A 21,094-nucleotide genomic window follows, 5' to 3' on the forward strand; every position below is an offset into this window, starting at 1 on the left:
ATGTAAAATACTATAAAATATTGGGGCACCTGGGTGGCCCAGCCAGTTAAGCATCCAACTATTGATTTCAGCTCAGGTCATGATCTTAGGGTCCTGAGATCGAGCCAGAGTCTGCTTGTCCCTCTCCCTCTCCTCCTCCCTCTGCTCTTTCTCTTTCTCTCTCAAATAAATAAAGTCTTTTGCAAATATATATTATAAAATATTATCCAACATGATCGTGGAGGCAAAAAAATCATATAGAAATATACTCGTTTAGGGTGCCTGGGTGGCTCCGTCGGTTAAGTGTCTGCCTTCAGCTTAGGTCATGATCCCACATCAGGCTCCCTGTTCAGCGGAGAGTGCTCCTCCCTCTCCCTCTGCCCCTCCCCTGGCTTGTGCTCTCTCTCACTCACCCTGTCTCAAGTAAATAAATGAAACCTTAAAAAAAAAAAAAAAAGAAATATACTCATTTAAACCTTGTTTATTAACAAATTGTACTTGATATGCTTCAATATCTTTAGAATTTATCTTTTAAAATACCAATAAGGAATTCTCTCTGATCTTTTCAAAAACACAAAAAATCCTCCCCAGGTCCCACATCCCCCTCTACCTCTTCCTCCTTCACAGCCAAACCTACATAAACCTACAACCCCCAACTAAATTTCTTACTTACCATGGACTTCTCAACCCACTGTAATTGGGGTTTCTATTCACTTTCATGCCCACCTAGGTCACCAACAGCCTCCATATCAATACCAACTCATCTACCTGGAAACATTTCCCTTCTCTTGGCTTGGGAGATTACACTTCTGCATCACTTATTATCTCTCTGGCTACTTCTTAGTCTCTTGCTAGATTTTCCCCTACCTGTATTGTGAATGTCGACGTTCCAAAGAGCTGTGACAAGGTACCCTCTCCTTCTTAAGATATACACTTTAGTGGGTGATTTCATCCAATCCCAAGGTTAAATTATATTTATATGCCAACAAATTTCAAATTAAAGCTATGTCTGAACACCTATGTTCTGATCTTCAGAACTTCTCTTGATATCTCTCAGGCACCTCAAATTCTACAAAATCTGTACAAATTCTCTAAAATCTAAACTGAAGATCTTCTTCCACTCATCTGTTTCTCTTATCTCAGATAATGTCATCAACATCCTCCTGTTGAACTATGCAAGCCAAAAACCTGATATTCATTCTCGATTCCTTCCTCACCTAAATTATTTCAAGTACACACAAATATACTTCCATTCCAGTTTTCACAAAAATAAAGTCATGGAATTATTATTATAACCATTACACCTCTTTTAAAGGTTAAATGAAATTTTGAAAAATACTTAGGACAAGTATGTGGCAGGTTGAAAAAAAAAAAATCCCCTAAAAGAGTTTCTTAACAAGCACTATTGACCTTTTGGGCTCTATGACGATTTGTTGTGTGGGGCTATCCTGGGTACTATAGGATATTTAGCAGCATCCCTGGCATTTACCCACCAGATGCCATTAAAACCCTTTATCATGGCAGCCAAAAAATGTTCCCTGGGGTTCAAACCCCCCTACAACCTGTTGAGAACCACTGCTACCTCATTTTAGAAATATACTTTGCTAACATTAATTCATTATACTTATTTGGTTAAAAAATAAGAATATTATTTATCTCTGTCAGGAAGAACATCTATGGTGTACCTTAACCCACCATACATCATTCAGCATGTGTTCTGCCCTAAGAACAGCCTCCTACCAATGCTTAACTTCCTCACTCTGAGAGATGAGACCTATTTACTCAGCAATATAGTAAATTCCCTATTCAGAATATTAATATACATGTATTAATATATGTTTGTGTGTGTGTGTGTGTATAAACACACACTCACCTCGAACCATGAGAGACGATGGACTCTGAAAAACAAACTGAGGGTTCTAGAGGGGAAGGGGGTGGGAGGATGGGTTAGCCTGGTGATGGGTATTAAAGAGGGCATGTTCTGCATGGAGCACCGGGTGTTATGCACAAACAATGAATCATGGAACACTACATCTAAAACTAATGATGTAATGTATGGTGATTAACATAACAATAAAAAATTTAAAAAAACACACACTCACCTAATGTAAAATTTTATAATAGACAAAAGAAAACATTAGTTATGATTATTTGAGAATTAATTTGGATTCATCTTCCTACCACCATAAGATTCTAAATGACTAAATAAAAGGACAGACAGAATTACTAGCAACCAAAATCTGAACTTGAAACAGAAGTTTCTCAATATGCTGGCTTACCTCCTCTGGACACCCAAGAATCATGCAGTTCTACTGAGGAGGAAAAATTAAATCATTATTTTTTTTTAAGTTTAGGATGTTTCTTTTACATTTAGGGTTTTACCTCTTACTCTTGTAACTTCAGAATCCTAGGAGTTGAAAATTACTTGTTTACAATTAATCTGAAATCCTAAAATAAAAATTATGCCCAGTTCATTATTCTGTATAATAGCTAGCATTATAGACCCATAAATAATACAGTGGTCCTAGAGATAGATGATGGTAGCTTAAATTAAGGTTGCAAGAATAAGGATAAGAAAATTAGAATTTGAAATATATTTTCATATTAGTACTTAGAGACTGGGCAAGCGACTGTCTACGTGGGATAAGAGGCTATTTAATAAAAGAGGTGGGGGTAGAACAAGATTTTTGTTTTTGTTGCTGTTCCTGGTGGGAGTTTTATTTTGTTTTTTGAAGCAGAGGTTAGAATCAAAGATTCAATTTTCTATTTGTATAACGTGAGATATCTGAAAGAGAGCCAATGGAGGGATCAGTCAGATGATTATAGATCTCAGACATGAGGTCTGGGATGGATATATAAAATTGAAAGTTGTGGGAATATGGTTAGTACTATAAAGTCATAGAAATGGAAGACATCACCTTACATCAGAGTACTGAGTTGGAAAGAGTTCAAGAATGGGCCATCAGGACAGCCAATATTTACAAGCTGAGTCGAGGGGGAAAAAAGCAAGCAGAGAAGACTGAAAATAATGGTCAAGAGAAAGCACGATAACCATACAAAGAATGTTTAAAGCAGTGATGGGAAAAAAAAAATCAAAATTACTATTTGTTCAGGTACAAGGTAAAAGAAATCATAATCCTATTCTTGATTTGTTGTATCAGCAGACAAGCTAATTGTTGATGTGATGCATAACTGTAGCCCCAAACAGAAATAAAATGAGTGTACAATTTATTTCTTGACAATATAAAAAAAGCCAAAATATCAGTATTAATAACAGTGATTTTAATAAAATAATTTAAATACTATGAACACATTATTTTAGTAACTTACATATTATTGTGTGAGGCTTTATGTTCTTTCCCCTCTAAAAAAAGATTATTTAGTTAAATTACCAAGTAATATTATGAGGTCCCCTAGGGAATTTAATTAAATTTGCAATAATAAACTATTTTCTGGATGAGCTAATATATTTACTTAATAAACACCACTTAAAATTACAATTAATTAGGGGCGCCTGGGTGGCTCAGATGGTTAAGCGTCTGCCTTCGGCTCAGGTCATGATCCCAGGGTCCTGGGATCGAGTCCCACATCAGGCTCCCTGCTCCTTGGGAGCCTGCTTCTCCCTCTGCCTCTCTCTCTCTCTCTCTCTCTCTCTCATGAATAAATAAATAAAATCTTTAAAAAAAAAATTACAATTCATTATTATTCTAACTTAACTGAGTGAAATCAAATAAAGCATAATAAACTCAAAATTAAAACTCAAGCTATTATAAAGCTCTTAATTAAGGAAATCTTGTTCTAGGATTTTTCAGATTTTAAATCTGTACAAACATCCTTTCTAAGAATTGGGTAAACAGAATAACAGTGCCAAAAGAAAAATACAACCATGGAAAGAAAGATAGGGAATAATATAAAACATTCTGTATCTTAATTTCTTAAAGTATCTCACACTAACAGCATCTCATATTTTCCTTCAAAAAAGTGAAAATTAACGTCTATATAGATATGATGGATAAAATTTAAACTTTCAAATTTTTTATCTTGTGATGTACAATTAAACAAAAAGGAATTTTTACATTAAAAATAATTTAATTAACATGTACACTAGGGCAACTAGAATAATAGGACTGGTAACGAACATATTATACTCAAGAAAAACATGCAAAATTGGTATTGTATTTAATATGGTTCCATCTAAAGAAGAGAAAACACACTGTTAATTTATTCCTTATGGCAACATTCATTTCACAACAGCCTTAACGCCTGCCTTCTTTGGGGACAAGCAGGACTTGTGAAAAGACAATTCTAAAGAGGTTTCACCTTTCCCACACACAGAAAAAGAGAAAATGAAAATTTGTTCCTTATCTTCCTGAAGTGAGTTGAATGGTGGCCCTCAAAGATATCAGGTCCTAATTCCTGTGAATGTTGGCTTATATGGTAAAATTGTGCAGATATAATTAAGAATCTTGTGTTGAGGAGATTATCCTGAATGACCCAGGTGGGCCCTACCTGCTATCGCACATATGCTTACAAGAGGAAGGCAGAGGGAGGTTAGACAGACACACTGAGGAGAATTCTGGTCATGGTGAAGGTGGAGGACACACTGGAGTGTGATGCAGCCGAGAATGTCAGCAGGTGCCTGAAGCTGCAAAAAGGAAAGAATTCTCCCGCAGAGCCTCTGGAGGGCAAACAGTGCTGCTGAAACTTGATTTTAACCCCATTAAGACTCGTTTCATAGTCTGGTCTCCAGAACTGTAAAAAAAATAAACTTCTGTTGTTTTGAACCACCAAGTTTGTGGTAATTTGTTACAGCAGACACAGGAACCTAACACACTTCTCATAAAAACAGTTTATCAGAATCAATGAGAGAATGGCTGCAAAGTCTTTTAAATTAAATAGCTGTATATTTTTTTTCTCTTAAGCAGTAAGGTTATATCTCAGTTCATTAGTATCCTTGGCAATAAGCACCTTTATAACCACTGAATTATTTTTCTTTTGTCTTGCTTTAATCATAAATCCTATCAAGCAGTATTGGCAAAAACTCAACAGCAGACAGACTGCTGTGTACTGTTTCCTGCCTTCCTTCAAAACTCTCCTTGTGAAACTGCTAGGAGGCTTTTAAAGATGTTAATAGATCATTTTAAATAATCTGATCTAAATTCTGTTCTGTATCACTCTTGAGCTTCAGCGGTCAAGGAAGCTAGGGAAAGGAAGGAGGGGAGTCAGATGGAATGGAAATCTGTTTGCTGCCTCCCAAGCTGCAGCCCCAAGAGCCACAGACGGGTCCATATGCCACCCAGTGCAATTCCTGGCTCACTGGCTAGCATTTCTGCCAAGGCAGGTATAGAAAATGACTTTCAGAAATTATACAGTTACACTATATTAATTATACTAATTATAGTTTTATTTTATTCCACGTACAAAAGAGTGTACAGTTTTTGTCACAAATTGTTGTAACTTAAACTAAGATGCATGAGTCTTCTTTAGGTGATATTTAATGATATAGATTGCTATAGTCCCTCTTATTAAAAAAAACATCTTAGATAATGTTTGAAAATCTGACACATTTCTACCTCTGGAAAAATTCCTAATAATGAAGTATGTTGCTGGAACACATCCTCATCAGTAACAGAGATATCGTCACAGAATTTTCTGCTTGGGGCACCTGGGTGGTTCAGATGGTTAGGTGTCTGCCTTCAGCTCAGGTCATGATCCTGGGGTCTGGGACTGAGCCCAACATTGGGCTCCCAGCTCAGCGGGGAGTCTGCTTCTCCTTCTTCCTCTGCCTCTCCCCTTGCTTGTGCTCTCTCTCTCTCTGTCTCTCTCTCCCTCTCAAATGAATAAATAAAATCTTAAAAAAAAAAAAAAGAATTTTGTGCTTAAGGGAACATGAGGGGCAGGCACCTGGCTGGTTCAGTCAGTAGAGCATAGGACTCTTGATCTCAGAGTCATGAGTTCAAGCTCCACATTGGGGGTAGAGTTTACTTAATAAAAATTTTTTTTTTTTTAAGAAACATGAGGGTTAAGTGGAGAAATAATTTGAAATGAGAACTCTAAATTCACAACAATAACCTAAGCGGAACTGGGGTGACTATTTCTACTTCTCTCTGTCTCTCTCTGCCCCCTCCCACACACACCACGTATGCTAGATCACATGCTATGGGCTTTGCATAATTATGTCTAATCCTCATAACACCCTTATGAGGTAGCTATTATTCCACATTATATATATGAATCAAAGACAGATTGAATAGCATGCCCAGTGTTAAAAAACCAGTAATAACTGACAGCACCAGGGTTCCAAACTGAGATGTTACTTCAAAGCCCATGTTCTATGTGTGCTTTTCCACTCCTCCAACACACTATTGTGACTTCCTGTCCCAGATTACAAATATTCTGTTCCACTGGAATCACAAAGCAGGGTCAGAGAGATTCTCAGTCTCCTTGTCACATTCATATCTTAGGTTGCTTCTTGCAATAGAAAGCAGAACATAAACCTTACTTTAAGTCCAATTTTTAATTAAGAAAATAATGAACACTATTTATAGCTCTCAGCTGTTCCTCATTTACCAACCAGAACCGTTTCGTCTGGGCCAACACATAGTTTTCTTGGCTCCTTAAAGAGTGGACCCTTATTAATTTTTCAGTATTTTTAACCAATTCAATAAACAAGGATTACAATAAACAAGGATTAAAGAAAAATAAACAAGTTTCTTCAAAAGGGAAGTAACATCTTATAGGCAAAACCACTGTCCTCAGTACCTGCCAAAAACTCTGAAATATCGGAGACTTTACCCTACTTGTAAGCCAACAAGTTAGCCTGACACAGTTGTATGGATGCTGGCAGAAGGCATGAGATTCCTGTGTGATAGACAAAGGACTTTATTACTCACAGCATAGCAAGTGGCAAAAGCAGCATATTTTTATCAGTTCCCCTGGCCTTCCAAATCCCACAGGGGTAACAGAGATGGGTACAGATGAATGTTTACCCACATAGTACATTGCATTATAGGAGATGAACTCTAACCTAGGGGAACCCAAATCTTTTATAATAGACAATAAGCCAGCATGCACTTTGTTCAAAGGGAGACATTATCTTTAGTTTACTAGACAGTAAGCATGACTGTCCTTTGCTCTGCAGAGAGAAACTATCTTATTCTTCCCAAATTCAGTCCTGAACAAAGAGCAATTAGTGCCTCATTCACAAGATGTGCAGAAACATGAAGCCCATGGAAAATTATCTCCCAATAGTACCATGTACATTCCTTATCAAGCAGGGATTAGAAGTTGCAGCCTACCGCAGAGAATATACAAGGGAAAATAATTACCTTAATGGTCACATTCTCTGTAGTCCTGGACTTATTGTCTGTGATAGAGGCAGGCAAATCCTGATCTTCACCTTCCAAGCCCCATTCTCCTTATTTCCTGGGCAGCATTCTGACTGGACTCATTTATTCAAACAAAATTCTATTAAGCACTATGAATTGGGTAGTAGGTGTTATGTTTGTAAAAAGCCCACTCAGACACCAACCCTAAGCAATCCCAATTATTGTTTCACTCTAGCACCAAATACAATACAGACAATAACACTTCAGTGAAAGAAACTATGCAAAAAGAATCACTCCCACTTACTTCTACTAAAATTGTAATTTTTACAAAGCTGTTGTGGTGGGACCAATACTGCATCATCCTTGGGGTATATCATGAAGTTCACACAAAGACTGGTGGAATGAAAAAGGAAGGGTAACTGTTCTTTGGCAGATGAGCAGTAAACTGGATCTGAACTCTATTCTGATTCTACTGATTACTACCTATGAAACATTGCTAGAATCAATTACTATTCCTCACTGTCTCAGAGCTATTAGATGTGAGTAAATATTCTACAACAACCTAAAAATCCCTAGAAGTAAGCAATAGAAATGAAGGGAAAATTATCAACTTGCACATAATGATATATATATATTCATAAAGGTATAAAATAAAATGAGAGAAATTGATTATTATCTTCAGTTCTTATGACATGGAAAATATATACCAGAATTATATGTCTTTAGAGAGTGGATAAAATCAACCAACTCAAAAGCATATTTCCCAATATAAAAATTTTAAAAATTAAATTTTCTGTGCTCTTTAGTAACTGATATTACTCAAATGTAAGCATTTACAGTATGTAAAATCTCATTAATATGCTCTCAAATATTAATGTTTCCTTATCTATTTTTCCATCTAAAAAATGTCAGGACTAGAAACAAAAGCAACAAGAAAACAGGAGGCACCACAGCTGTTTGTCGATTCAAGAATGGAGAGTGTCTTTGAAGTACTAGAAACTATGATGTTGGAGTCTGATGGGAAATGACAACCCCATGGCTCTGGCATCTGCTTTCAACAGATGCCCTCTGCAAAGACAGGTGATTTCTTGATTCAGTATTCCCTAGAAGGGTGATATGCTGTCATTCAGGACAAGATAAGGAAAAGTCCATCTATAACTCTGAAGCCTTGTTGCATGAGTAAGACCTATAGGTAACAGAATTTCTGAGCTACTCCATGGTGAGTTAAAATATTAACCGTAAGTACAGTGGAGAGAAAAAAAGGGTCAGTAGATATTTGAAAAAAATGAAAGGAAAATGCTTTAAAGCCAACTATTATGAGAAACAATAACAAGCAGACCTCACTGGCCTACAGCAACCAATACTGGAAAGCTCTTTTTGAGCACAGGCACTTTGAGAAGCAAGGATGCAAACAAAAACAGATGCTGCAAGGAGAAAGAAACCACAGCTGCTAACCAGAGGACAGATTACATACATGCTCAGTGAGAAAAGAACTGTGAGTCATACAACTATTAAACCACGTGGTAGGATAGGACTTTATTTAAAAAAAAAAAAAAAAAAAGGAGGGGGCAGCTCTATGCAGGTATCTGTAAGAAATTCTGCAGTGTTTTAATTTTGCCAAGAAATAATGACTAATTAACTGTGCAATGACATGCAAACATCAAAGTCATGCTTAAAAACGACATTACACTTCAACCCTTACAAGACTTACTATGCTGTAAATTTGGCGTTATGAATCCATGCAGTATTATTTATTAAATGGTTCTTGGAAAACTTTTATTTTCAAAAGACAAATGTTATAGCCTCATCACATAACTTTTACTAAAATAAATTCCAGATGGAGGAAAATGATAAACAAAAATGAACCATAAAAAACTAGAAAAACAATTTAGAGAATACTCACTTAATATTAGAATGGGGAAGGACTTTCCAAGCCTTCAATAAAGGAATAATTCACAAATGAAAAGATTTCTAGATTTAGTGACATAAAAAGAAAGGAAAACTACAGTCTGTCAAAAAGCAAAATGATACCAACAGCTCATAGGTAAAACCTGCACCAAGGACATAAACAGATGCAAAAATGAAAATTATCAACGACCAGGATGTACATGAAAATATGTTCAACCTCACTGTCAATCAAAAGAAATGCAAAGAATAAGATACCATAACTCACTCATCAAATTTAAAGGTTTTTAAAGGTATTACTCTGTGTTGGCAAGGCACTTCCATACACCACTGATGTGATTTCAAAATGAAGTAACCTGTCTAGAAAGCAATGTGACAATATGAATCAAGCTTCTGAAAAATGTTCATACCTACTGATCCAAGAAATCAATCTCTAGCAATTTCTGAAACCAAATAAACATAAGAAATTATGTACATTTAAGGATTATTTAAAACAGTAGAAAATTAGAAACAACTTAAATGCCCAACAATAGGTAAAGGCTAGATAAAATATACTATATCCTAAAATGGAATATCTTGCAGCCTTTAAAAATGCTATTATAGGGGGCGCCTGGGTGGCTCAGTGGTTAAGCGTCTGCCTTCGGCTCAGGTCATGATCTCAGAGTCCTGGGATCGAGTCCCACATCGGGCTCCCTGCTCGGCGGGAGGCCTGTTTCTCCCTCTCCCACCCCTCCTGCTTATATTCCCTCTCTCACTGTGTCTCTCTCTGTCAAATAAATAAAAAAAAAATCTTAAAAAAAAAATGCTATTATAGGGGCGCCTCAGTGGCTCAGTCGGTTAAGCGTATGCCTTCAGCTCAGGTCATGATCCCGGTCCTGGGATCAAGCCCTGCATCTGGCTCCCTGCTCAGTGGGGAGTCTGCTTCTCTCTCTTCCTCTGCCATTCGCCCTGCTCATGTGCTCTCTCTCTCTCAAATAAATAAAATCTTTTTTAAAAATGCTATTACAGATTTGATTCCTTAATATGAATATAAGAATGCTCACAGCAGCGCAGAGTCCAACACAGGGCTTGACCTCACAACCCTGAGGTCAAGACCTGAGCTAAAATCAAGAGTCAGACACAACTGCCTGAGCCACCCAGGCACCCCAATAACTAGAACATTTTAAATATCAAACTATATACACAGTATGAACCAATTGTTTCCTTGAAAAATGTACATTTTTAGGGTACCTGGGTGGCTCAGTCAGTTAAGCGTCTGCTTTCAGCTCAAGTCATGATCCCAGGGTCCTGGGATCGAGTCCCGCATTGGGCTCCCTGCTCAGCAGGGAGTCTGCTTCTCTCTCTGTCTCTGCCTGCCTGCCTCTCTCTCTCTCTCAAAGGAATAAAATCTTAAAAATAAATAAATTAAATTTAAAAAATTAAAATGTACATTTTTAGAAAGTATACTTCATACATTCACTCATACACATATAAAGGTGATGAGTGTGGAAGTATGAAGGAAATAGACCAAAATGTTAATATTTATTCAAGGTTGGTGGAATGAGGAGTATTTTGTATTTTCTTCTGTATTGCTTTTATTTCCCAAGTTTTTTACAATAAGCAAGCATTGCTTCTGTTATAAGAAAAACACAATATTATACTATTTTAAAGGTATTATATTTCACAAGGTAAACTGAATTCTAACCATACACATTCCACTCATAAAAATGGTATGTGCAAAGAGTTACAGGCGTGGTAAGGTTGTATTATATATAATCATTCTTTTTTTTTTTAAGATTTTATTTATTTATTTGAGAGAGAGAGAATGAGAGAAAGAGCATGGGGGGTAGGGTCAGAGGGAGAAGCAGACTCCCTGATGAGCAGGGAGCCCGATGTGGGACTCAGTCCTGGGACTCCAGGATCATGACCTGAGCCGAAGGCAGTTGTTTAACCAACAGCCACCCAGGCGCCCCTATAATCATTTTCATTTTCATGGGGCACAACTCGGTCCTGCTACCACAACCTGCTACCAAACATCTATCACTATGCTGAGTCATGTTATATTGACATTCTACTATATGTCATAATTTTTAAAATGCAAATTACCAGGAAAGCATGAAACTTTTAATGTCAAAATCATGCTTTCATGCAAATTATTTTCTTAAAGCAAAACCCAAAAACTGTAAAATATGAATTGTTTTAAGTCTGATTAGTGAAGTAAGTAATGGTAAAACATTATCATCTTCACCACCTCCAAGACATATGAATTGATGCATAATTAATATGACATTGAGGCTCCTCCTGCCTAGGTCAAGATCAACTAGCCACTGAAAATCAAGTGAATCTGTTTATACAGTATACTTTTTATTTGCCTTAATTAAGACACCTTAGCAGCTTCCTACTGCCTGAGAAAAGAAAAATCTTAAGTAGTATGAGAACAGTCTGCATCAAACTGACTCCCCAGGATAACTCTAGTAGGACTCCAAAACAAAAGTAGTCCTTAAGGGATGCCTGGGTGGCTCAGTTGTTAGGGGTCTGCCTTCGGCTCAGGTCATGATCCCAGGGTCCTGGGATCGAGCCCAGCATCGGGCTCCCGGCTCGGCAGGAAGCCTGCTTCTCCCTCTCCCACTTCCCCTGCTTGTGTTCCCTCTCTCGCTGTGTCTCTCTCTGTCAAATAAATAAATAAAATCTTTAAAAAAAAAAAAAGTAGTCCTTAAAAAAGTGGGGCGGGGGGGAGTCAGTGGGGGTCGCCTGGCTGGCTCAGTTGGTAGAGCATGCAACTCCTGATCTTGGGGTCTTGATTCTAAGCCCCACATTGGGCGTAGAGCTTACTTTAAAAAAAGCAGTCTTTGAGGAGGGTTAAAAAAAAAAAAAAAAAAAAACCCTGAGGGAAAGCTACCATGCTAAATAAAACTAACTGCTTCATCTTTGATGAATCCAGATTATGATGAATTTTACAGGCAGTCTACTGTGCTCCTTAAAAGAAATACTGTATTTAGAGAGCAAGGATCATCCTTACTTGAGCTGTTTAACAACAAAGCACTAAATATTGGATGCTGAAATTAAAAGCAAGTTATAGTAAACTAATTACAAAGTAATGGCAAATTCCACAAACCAGGCCAAAGAAAACTCCATTAATTTGTGTTAAGTGGTTAAGCAGCCCCTACAGAGCAGCGCACCGGCAGCTCCCAGTAAGACCGAGTGGGTTCAGAGAGTTTATTACTAACAGAGAAAGCATGATCACTATGGTGTCAGTTCCCTGTGTCTCCGGTCCTACAGGACAAAACCAAACTGGAGGGAGGGACCAAATGACAGACAACATGCATGGTGGGTTGCTCTGTTTTTGAGGGGTTAACTCTAGATGGCAGCTCTGCAATTTTATACTCACAGCTATACCCGAAAGTCCCATGTCTTCCCAGGATGACAGAAGAAAATAATAAACCGTCTTGCAGGAGCCTCCCACAAGATAGGGAGGTGGGTAAGAAATGACCTCACGTCATCTGTCCATTTTGCTGTGTACCAGGGAGGATCATAGAGTCTTCCCCCAAGATTTGGGTCAGAGTGTGGTTGAGCCTGGCCCATGCAGACTATGTGGAAATGTGCAAGATCACCAAGGTACCATGGCAGAGCCATTCCACTAGTTTATGCTCAAACAGAACAAGAAGTCAGTGTATAAAAGAATATACCATGTCATGTTCCTTCCCATAATTTGAAGTTCAGAAATTTGACACGCATTCACGATCAACCGTTGCAGAGAGGCACAACACTGAACCAAACACTACAGGGAATTTCTGTATCTGCCCACAAAGAGTTTAAATTCCTCTTGGGGGAGGCAATTTATGTATGTATGTAGGTAGGTATGTATTGAGAGAGCGAGAAAGAGAGCGCTTATGGGGAGGAGGGGGAGAAAGAGACTCTGAAGCAGGCTCCAAGCCCAGTGCAAAGCCCAAAGCGGGGCTCCATCTCGCAACCCTGAGATCATGACCTAAGCTGAAATCAAGAGTCCGACGCTTAACTGACTGAGCCACCCAGGCACCCTGGGGGAAGCAATTTAAAGCCAGGAATACAATTGCACCTGGCTGTATACTCATATTAAATAGGAACTTAAACATCTAACAATAGAAGAATGGTTAAATAAAATATGGTACTTTCACAAAATAAACTATTAGGCAGTCCTAAAAAATCATGTTATAAAATATTTTTCTTCAGTGGAACAGTGGCATAAGGAAGACTCAGGAAGAACAATTTGGAAGAAGACTATACAATAGACTATAATGGGAAGACTTTTATGGCAACATTAAATATATACATGTTGAGAAAATTCAGCCATGAGGTGATGAGGCTTTTTACAAGAGAAGCAGTGAACATATGAAGAGTTGTTTAAGAGGACCTTTAAGCTCTGATCCTACTGAGGATGATAAACTTTGCAACTCGAAGTAGTAGATCTTAGCTCTGACTAAGGCAAATGGAAGACAGCAGACTAATGTGATAAGAGAAAACTAGACCAAGACATGCAAAAATACAATTTCAAACAATTTAGACCTATACTATCAAAAAAACTGCTAAACCTAATCAAAAAAACGTACATTCATCTCCCAGTTTTTCCTGGACTTCATCTACAAATATAATTTTCAAAATAGAATTTGTTAAACCAACATATTAATCCTCAAAACATTTTATAATTTAATATTTTCAATGCCAAACATATTATCTAATGTTAATGTTATAAACATTACTCAAAAATCAATTTTATTAGTTAACCTAAATATTTAAAAGCAGTCAACTATTCTGCAGAGCACCTGGCTGACTCAGCTGGTAGAATATGCAACTCCTGATCTCAGGGTTATGAGTCCAAGCCCCATGTTGGGCACAGAGTCTACAATAAATAAATAAATAAATAAATAAATAAATAAATAAAGTCAACTATTCTAAAATAAAAACATATCCAATGGTACAATATAACAATATACAAAAACTACAGCTAAAATAAACTTTAAAAAGGGGAGGGTGCCTGGCTGGCTCAGTTGGAAGTGCATGACTCTTGATCACAGGGTTGTGAGTTCAAGCCCCACACTGAGTATAGAGATTACTAAAAAAATAAATAAACTTTAAAAAAAAACTATAGCTAATCTGCAACAGTTCAACTTTAATAATCATATCTCTGCTTATGAAGCAATAATAAATTTCTTTTTTCTAATAGTTTTTTCCCTTTTTTAAATAAAAATAAAGCAATGAAGACAAAATCAGGGAGACAATGAGAAGTCCAATCTGACTGGAGAACGGTACATACATGAGTAGTGGGAAATATAGAGGAAAAGGAAAGAGGCAAATTGTGGAGAGACCTGAGAAGGCAGCCAGGGTAAGGAGCAGGCTTAACTGAACAAATGTGTTAAAGACCTACCACTCTCTACTAAGTGCTGGAGTGGCAACTAAGTAACTACATTCAAATTAACTCCAAAATCAATAAAAAGAGAAAGGTAAACAAATACCATATTTCTTTGATTTTTACAATGCACATTTCACTCTAATGTTAACATTCCTGAAATCCATGTATGTGCTTATTGTGTAAGTATTCTTTCCAGAAAAGTTACTAAATTGATGGTAAATGCTACAACAGAGGAAATATATTAATTGCAATAAAGGATCAAACCTGCTATAATAGAGGTATAGAGTAATCACTATATGTGGAAGATGAGAGGACAGGGAAACAAATAAACACCTGATCCGGGATACAAAGATGAATAGGAATTCACAAGGTAGAAAAGAAGGAAGAGGACATTAACAGTTGGGGGTAAAAACATGGAGACAAGGAAGTGCATGATACTGTCAAGGAACAGCATGTAGTTTGGTAAGCTGGAATATACAGTTTGGGGGCAGTATAAGATTAACTTGAAGAGCAGATAGGCCAGGAACGCAAGGGGGATATAATATCCAAAAAACAATCAATGTAAGTATACCACAGTAATGCAATAAAGGACAAAACCCATGTGATCATCTCAAAAGACCCAGAAAAAGCATCTGACAAAATCCAACACCCTCTTGTGACAAAAAAATTTTTCAAAAAACTGGCTAAAAAGGGATTTCTTCAACTTAATAAAGGGCATCTATGAAAAAAACCAGAGCTAACATCATATTTAACGGTGAAAGAGTCAATGTATTCCTCCTAAATTCAGGAACAAGCAAGAATGTCCACTCTCACATCTATTCAACATTGTACTAGAAGTTCTAGCCAGGACAATTAAGTAAGAAATAGAAATAAAAAGCATCCAGATTCAAAAGGAAAAAGTAAAGCATTTCTATTTGCAAATGACATGATTTTGTATACAGAAAATCCTAATGAACCATTAAAAAACTCTTAGAATGAAGAAACTAGTTCAGAAAGGTTGCAAGATAAAAGGTCAATATATAAAAATCAATTATATTTCTATATACTAGCAATGAACATCCCCAAAATGAAATTAAGAAAAAATTTCCATATTGCTCAACCATTAAAAAAAATCTTGCCATTTGAAACAACATGGATGGACCTAGAGGGTATTATGTTAAGTGAAATAAATCAAACTGAAGAAGGGGCGCCTGGGTGGCTCAGTCACTAAGCGTCTGCCTTCCACTCAGGTCATGATCCCAGGGTCCTGGGATGGAGCCCCATGTCGGGCTCCCTGCTCAACGGGAAGCCTGCTTCTTCCTCTCCCCCTCCCCCTGCTTGTGTTCCCTCTCTCGCTATGTCTCTCTCTGTCAAATAAATAAATAAAATCTTTTTTAAAAAATCAGACAGAAGAAGATAAATACCTTGTGATTTCACTCATATTTGGAAACTAAAAAACAAATGAACAAAGAAAACAAACAGAAACAGACTCATAAATACAGAGAACAAATTGGTGGTTGGGGGACAGATGGGCAAAATAGATGATGGGAATTAAGAGGTACAAACTTCCAGTTATAAAATAAATAAGTCACAGGGATGTAAAGTATAGCATAGGGAATATAGTCAATAGTACTGTAATAACTTTTATAGTGATAGATGATAACTAGACATCATGGTAATCATTTTATAATGTATATGAATGTCAAATCAGTACACTGTACAATTGAAACTAAAATTGTACGTCTTACATCGACGTGGATGGAACTGAAGGGTATTATGCTAAGTGAAATAAGTCAGTCAGAGAAAAATAATTATCATATGGTTTCACCTACATGTGGAATATAAGAAATAGTACAGAGGATCATAGGGGAAGGGGAGAAAACTGAATGGGAAGAAATCAAAGAGGGAGACAAATCATGAGAGACTCCTGACTCTGGGAAACAAACTGAGGGTTGCGGAAGGGGAGGTGGGTGGGGGCATGGGGTAACTGGGTGATGGGCATTAAGGAGGGCACATGTGATGAGCAGTGGGTGTTATACACAACTAATAATGTACTATATGTTGGCTAATTGAATTTAAATAAAAAATAATAATATTGTACATCAAGTATACTTTAAAAAAGAAAATTTTCACTTATAATACACTCAAAAAAATAAAAATTTAGGAAAACTACAAAATGTTGAAAGAAATTAAAGCTATAAATAAATCAAAAGACATCCATTATTCATAGGTTGGACAACTTAATATTGTTAAGATGGTAAAACTCCCCAAATTGATCTACAAATTCAACAAAATCCCTATCAAAATCCCAACTTGCATTTGCTGAAGAAATTGACAGGCTGATCCTAAAATTCATACAAGAATGTAAGGGTCTCAAGACGAACCATGAGAGACGATGGACTCTGAAAAACAAATTGAGGGTTCTAGAGGGGAGGGGGGTGGGAGGATGGGTTAGCCTGGTGATGGGTATTAAAGAGGGCACGTTCTGCATGGAGCACTGGGTGTTATGCACAAACAATGAATCATGGAACACTACATCTAAAACTAATGATGTAATGTATGGTGATTAACATAACAATAAAAAATTTTTTAAAAAAGAATGCAAGGGTCTCAGAATAGCCAAAGCAATCTTGAAAAAGAACAATGTTGGAAGACTCACATCTCCTGGTATAAAATTTTATACACAGCTTACTACACAGCTACAGAAGTCAAGAGCGTGGTACTAGGATAAGAATAGAAATACACACACACACATATATATATGAAGAGAAATATAGATCAATGGAATAGAATTGAGAGTCCAGAAATGAACATTTATATTACATTTATGGTCAACGATTTTTGACAAGGGTGACAAGACAAGTGGATGAGGAAAGAAATATTTTCAAGAAATATTTTCGAGACAACTGAATATCCACATGCAAAAGGATAAAGTTGGACCCTGATCTCACACCATACACAAAAAACTAAAAATGGACAGTACACCTAAATGTAAAAGCTAAAACTATAAAATTCAAAACAAAACATAAGAGTGAATCTTCATAACCCTGGGTTAGGCAACAGTTTCTCAGATATGACACCAAAACCACAAGCAACGTAAGAAAAAACAGATAAAATGGACTTCATCAAAATTTCAAAATTTTGTCTTTTAAAGTAGAGAACCCACAGAATAGGAAAGAAATATTTGCAAACCATATATCTGATAAGGGTTTTATGTACAGAATTAAAAAAATAAAAACTCTTAAACTCAGTAATGAAAAGACAACCCAATTACAAAATGGACAGAGTCTGAATAGATATTTCAGTTAGGAAGATGTACACATGAAAAGATACTTAACATCATTAGTTATTAGGGAAATGCAAATCAAAACCATAATGAGATTACACTGAAATCCTCATACATTGCTAATGAGAATGTAAAATGGTGCAAACACTTTGGAAATAATTTAACATTTCCTCAAATTGCTAAACACAGAATTACCATGTGATTCAGCAATTCCACTCCTACATATTTATACACAAGACAAATGAAAACATACATCTACACAAAAACTTGTACATCAATGATCATAGCAGTATTATTTATACTAAATAGCCAGAGTGGAAACAACCCAATTGTCCACAAAATGTACAATGGAATATTATTCGGATATAAAAAGGAATGAAGTACTGATACATGCTACAACATAAATGAACTTTGAAAACATTATGGTAAATAAAGAAACCTGCCACAAAAGGCCAGATGAAATGTCCAGAATAGGCATATTCTATAGAGACAGAAAACAGATTAGTGATTACCTAAGCCTAGTCTAAATATATATATATATATATTTTTTTAAGATTTTATTTATTTATTTGACAGAGAAAGACACAGCGAGAGAGGGAACACAAACAGGGAGTGGGAGAGGGAGAAGCAGACTCCCTGCCGAGCAGGGAGCCCGATGCGGGACTCGATCCTGGGACTCCAGGATCATGACCTGAGCCGAAGGCAGTCGCCCAACCAACTGAGCCACCCAGGCGCCCAACCTAAGCCTAGTCTAGATGGAGGTGGGGAGTGAGGGGGGAATGAGGAGGTACTGCTAATAAGTATGGGGCTTTTGGGGGGGGGTGAAAACATTCCAAAATTACATTGTAGTGATGGGTACAGAACTAACAACCAATAAACTATACACTCTAAGTGGGTGAATTTTTGGTAGTGAATTATAATCTCAACAAAATGTTAAAAAGGAGTAGGCAGGGATAATTCTGGAAAAAGATGATCTGTGTCTTAAAATATGAAACTGGAACTCACACTATTATATAAATCAATTCCATATTGATTAAGAACTTAAACACCCAAAACAGACCTTCAAAACTCTTAGTAAAAAATGTAGGTGAATGGGGGCGCCTGGGTGACTCAGTTAAGTGTCTGCCTTCAGCTCGGGTCATGATCCCAGGGTCCTGGGATCGAGACCTGTGTCTCCCCACTGCCCCTCCCTCCCCAGCGTGTGTGTGTGTGCGCGCGCGCGCATGCGCGCGCGCATGCGCGCGCGCGCTCTCTCTCTCTCTCTCTCTCTCTCGCTTTCTCTCAAATAAATAAAATCTTTAAAAAAAAACAAAAAAAGTAGGTGAATGTATTTTGCACATTCTTAAACAAAACACAAAAAAGCAGTGACTATAACGCACTGACAAATCTTATTGTATTAAAATTTTGCAACATTTGCTCATTCAAAGGCTTCTTAAAAAGCAAAAAGGCAAGTTATAAGCTCGGAGAAAATATTCACAGTACACAAAACTGACAAATGAGTACTGTTAGGAATACTTTTTTAACTCATAGAATTCTGTAAGAAAAGGACAGTCCACCAATAGAAATTGGGCAAAATAAATGAAAAGTCATTTCACAGTACAGGAAACACCTATGGCCAACAGACATTCGAAGATATGTTAACATCACTAGTGATGAGCAAAATGTAAATTAAGAAACACTTCACTGAAGTACCTTTTTAAACTCATTTGGCCAAAATGTGTAGATCTGACACTACTATGTGTTGGACATATGGATTCAAAGGATCTCTTATACATGTTGAAGGAAATGTACATTTTAAACCAGTTTGGCATTATCTCAAGTTGAACACTGACATGCCATATAGCCTAGAAATTCCACTATCAAGTATATGCACAAGAGAAATTCTCACACATGTACAACACGAGACACAATAATGCTTACAGCAGCACTGTTTGCAAGAGCAAAACTGTGGAAACAACCCAAATGGCCATCAGTGAGAAAGTGGATAAAGTGTAGTATAGTCACACAATGAAAGCTAATGCAGCCATCAAAATAATGAACTACAGCTTCACACAACATTTTGGATGAATCTTAGCAATTTAATATTAAGTAATATAAAAATCACCAGTCATATAAAGCATAGGGTATGCATTAGCTTTTTTACATTTTTTTAAATATTCAAAACAAGGAATAAGCAATGTATTGTTATGGAGCTGGCTTACTGGCTCCAAGGTGTTTTAGTAGCTACAAGTGACAATTAGACCTGCATATTAGAAAGAGTGCTCTTGCGGTGCCCGGGTGGCTCAGTCGGTAAAGCGTCTGCCTTCCGCTCAGGTCATGATCCCGGGGTCCTGGAATCGAGCCCCACATCGGGCTCCCTGCTCCGCGGGGAGTCTGCTTCTCCCTCTGCCTCTGCCTTTCTCTCTCTCTGTCTCTCATGAATAAAAAAAAAAAAAATCTTTAAAAAAAAAAGAAAGAAAGAAAGAGTGCTCTGGCTACCACGTAAAGAACTAACCCGGCTTGAAACAAATATGAGGCAGAGAGATTATTCAGGAAAACTGTAGATAAGTACAGTTAAAGGTGAGGAGAGGAGGACCTGAACAACAACAATAGCAGTGAGAACAGACAGGAAGGAAAGAGATCTGAAAGCTATTCAAAGAGCTATGACCAACAGGCCTTAGTTCCTAACTAGTTATAAAAGGGAAGGGAAGGGAAGAGTGGAGAATCATTCCTAAGTTTCTGGTCTGAGTGACCAGGGGGCCTAGGATCAATAACAAAGGCTGATTTTTTTTAAACATATTTTGAGTTTGAAGACACTCTGGGATGTCACTATGCATACAATTTCCTCCCTTCATGGGTAATTATAAAATCTGATCCTCTCCCTTACCTCCAATCTCCTTTATAAAGCCCTCTCTGCTGTTCTACCAACGCAATCAAATGTCATCTCTTCCTCTTTGAACCTGCATTGCACTTTAATTTCACTTATGACATTTATCTTACTCTAGCCCAGTGATTCTCAGTCTTGGCACCACTGACATTTTGGAACAGATAAGTCTTTGTTGTGTGTGGCAGTCCTTCCTGTGCACTGTAGGATGCTTTGCAGCATCCCAGGCCCCTCTTACCCGCTAGATGTCAGCAGCATTCCCAAGTTGTGGCAATCAAAACATCTCCAGACATTACCAAATATCCCCTGGGGCAAATCTTCCCTCATTGAGAACAATTGATCTAGCTTATATAATAGATAGGTGAGTACAGATAAGTGAGTACTTGTTT

At 37.2% G+C, this 21,094-nt stretch overlaps 1 protein-coding gene across 3 annotated transcripts in view; it reads right to left on the reverse strand.

The window, feature by feature from the left end:
* The window catches only part of LRCH2 (leucine rich repeats and calponin homology domain containing 2), a 100,581-nt gene that overhangs the window by 70,987 nt on the left and 8,500 nt on the right, over positions 1-21,094 (reverse strand). The window lies entirely within an intron of this gene.

This window comes from Mirounga leonina, unplaced genomic scaffold, assembly GCF_011800145.1.
Source record: "Mirounga leonina isolate KUSES-001 unplaced genomic scaffold, KU_Mleo_1.0 Mir_101664, whole genome shotgun sequence".
In the NCBI taxonomy this organism is placed as follows: domain Eukaryota; kingdom Metazoa; phylum Chordata; class Mammalia; order Carnivora; family Phocidae; genus Mirounga; species Mirounga leonina.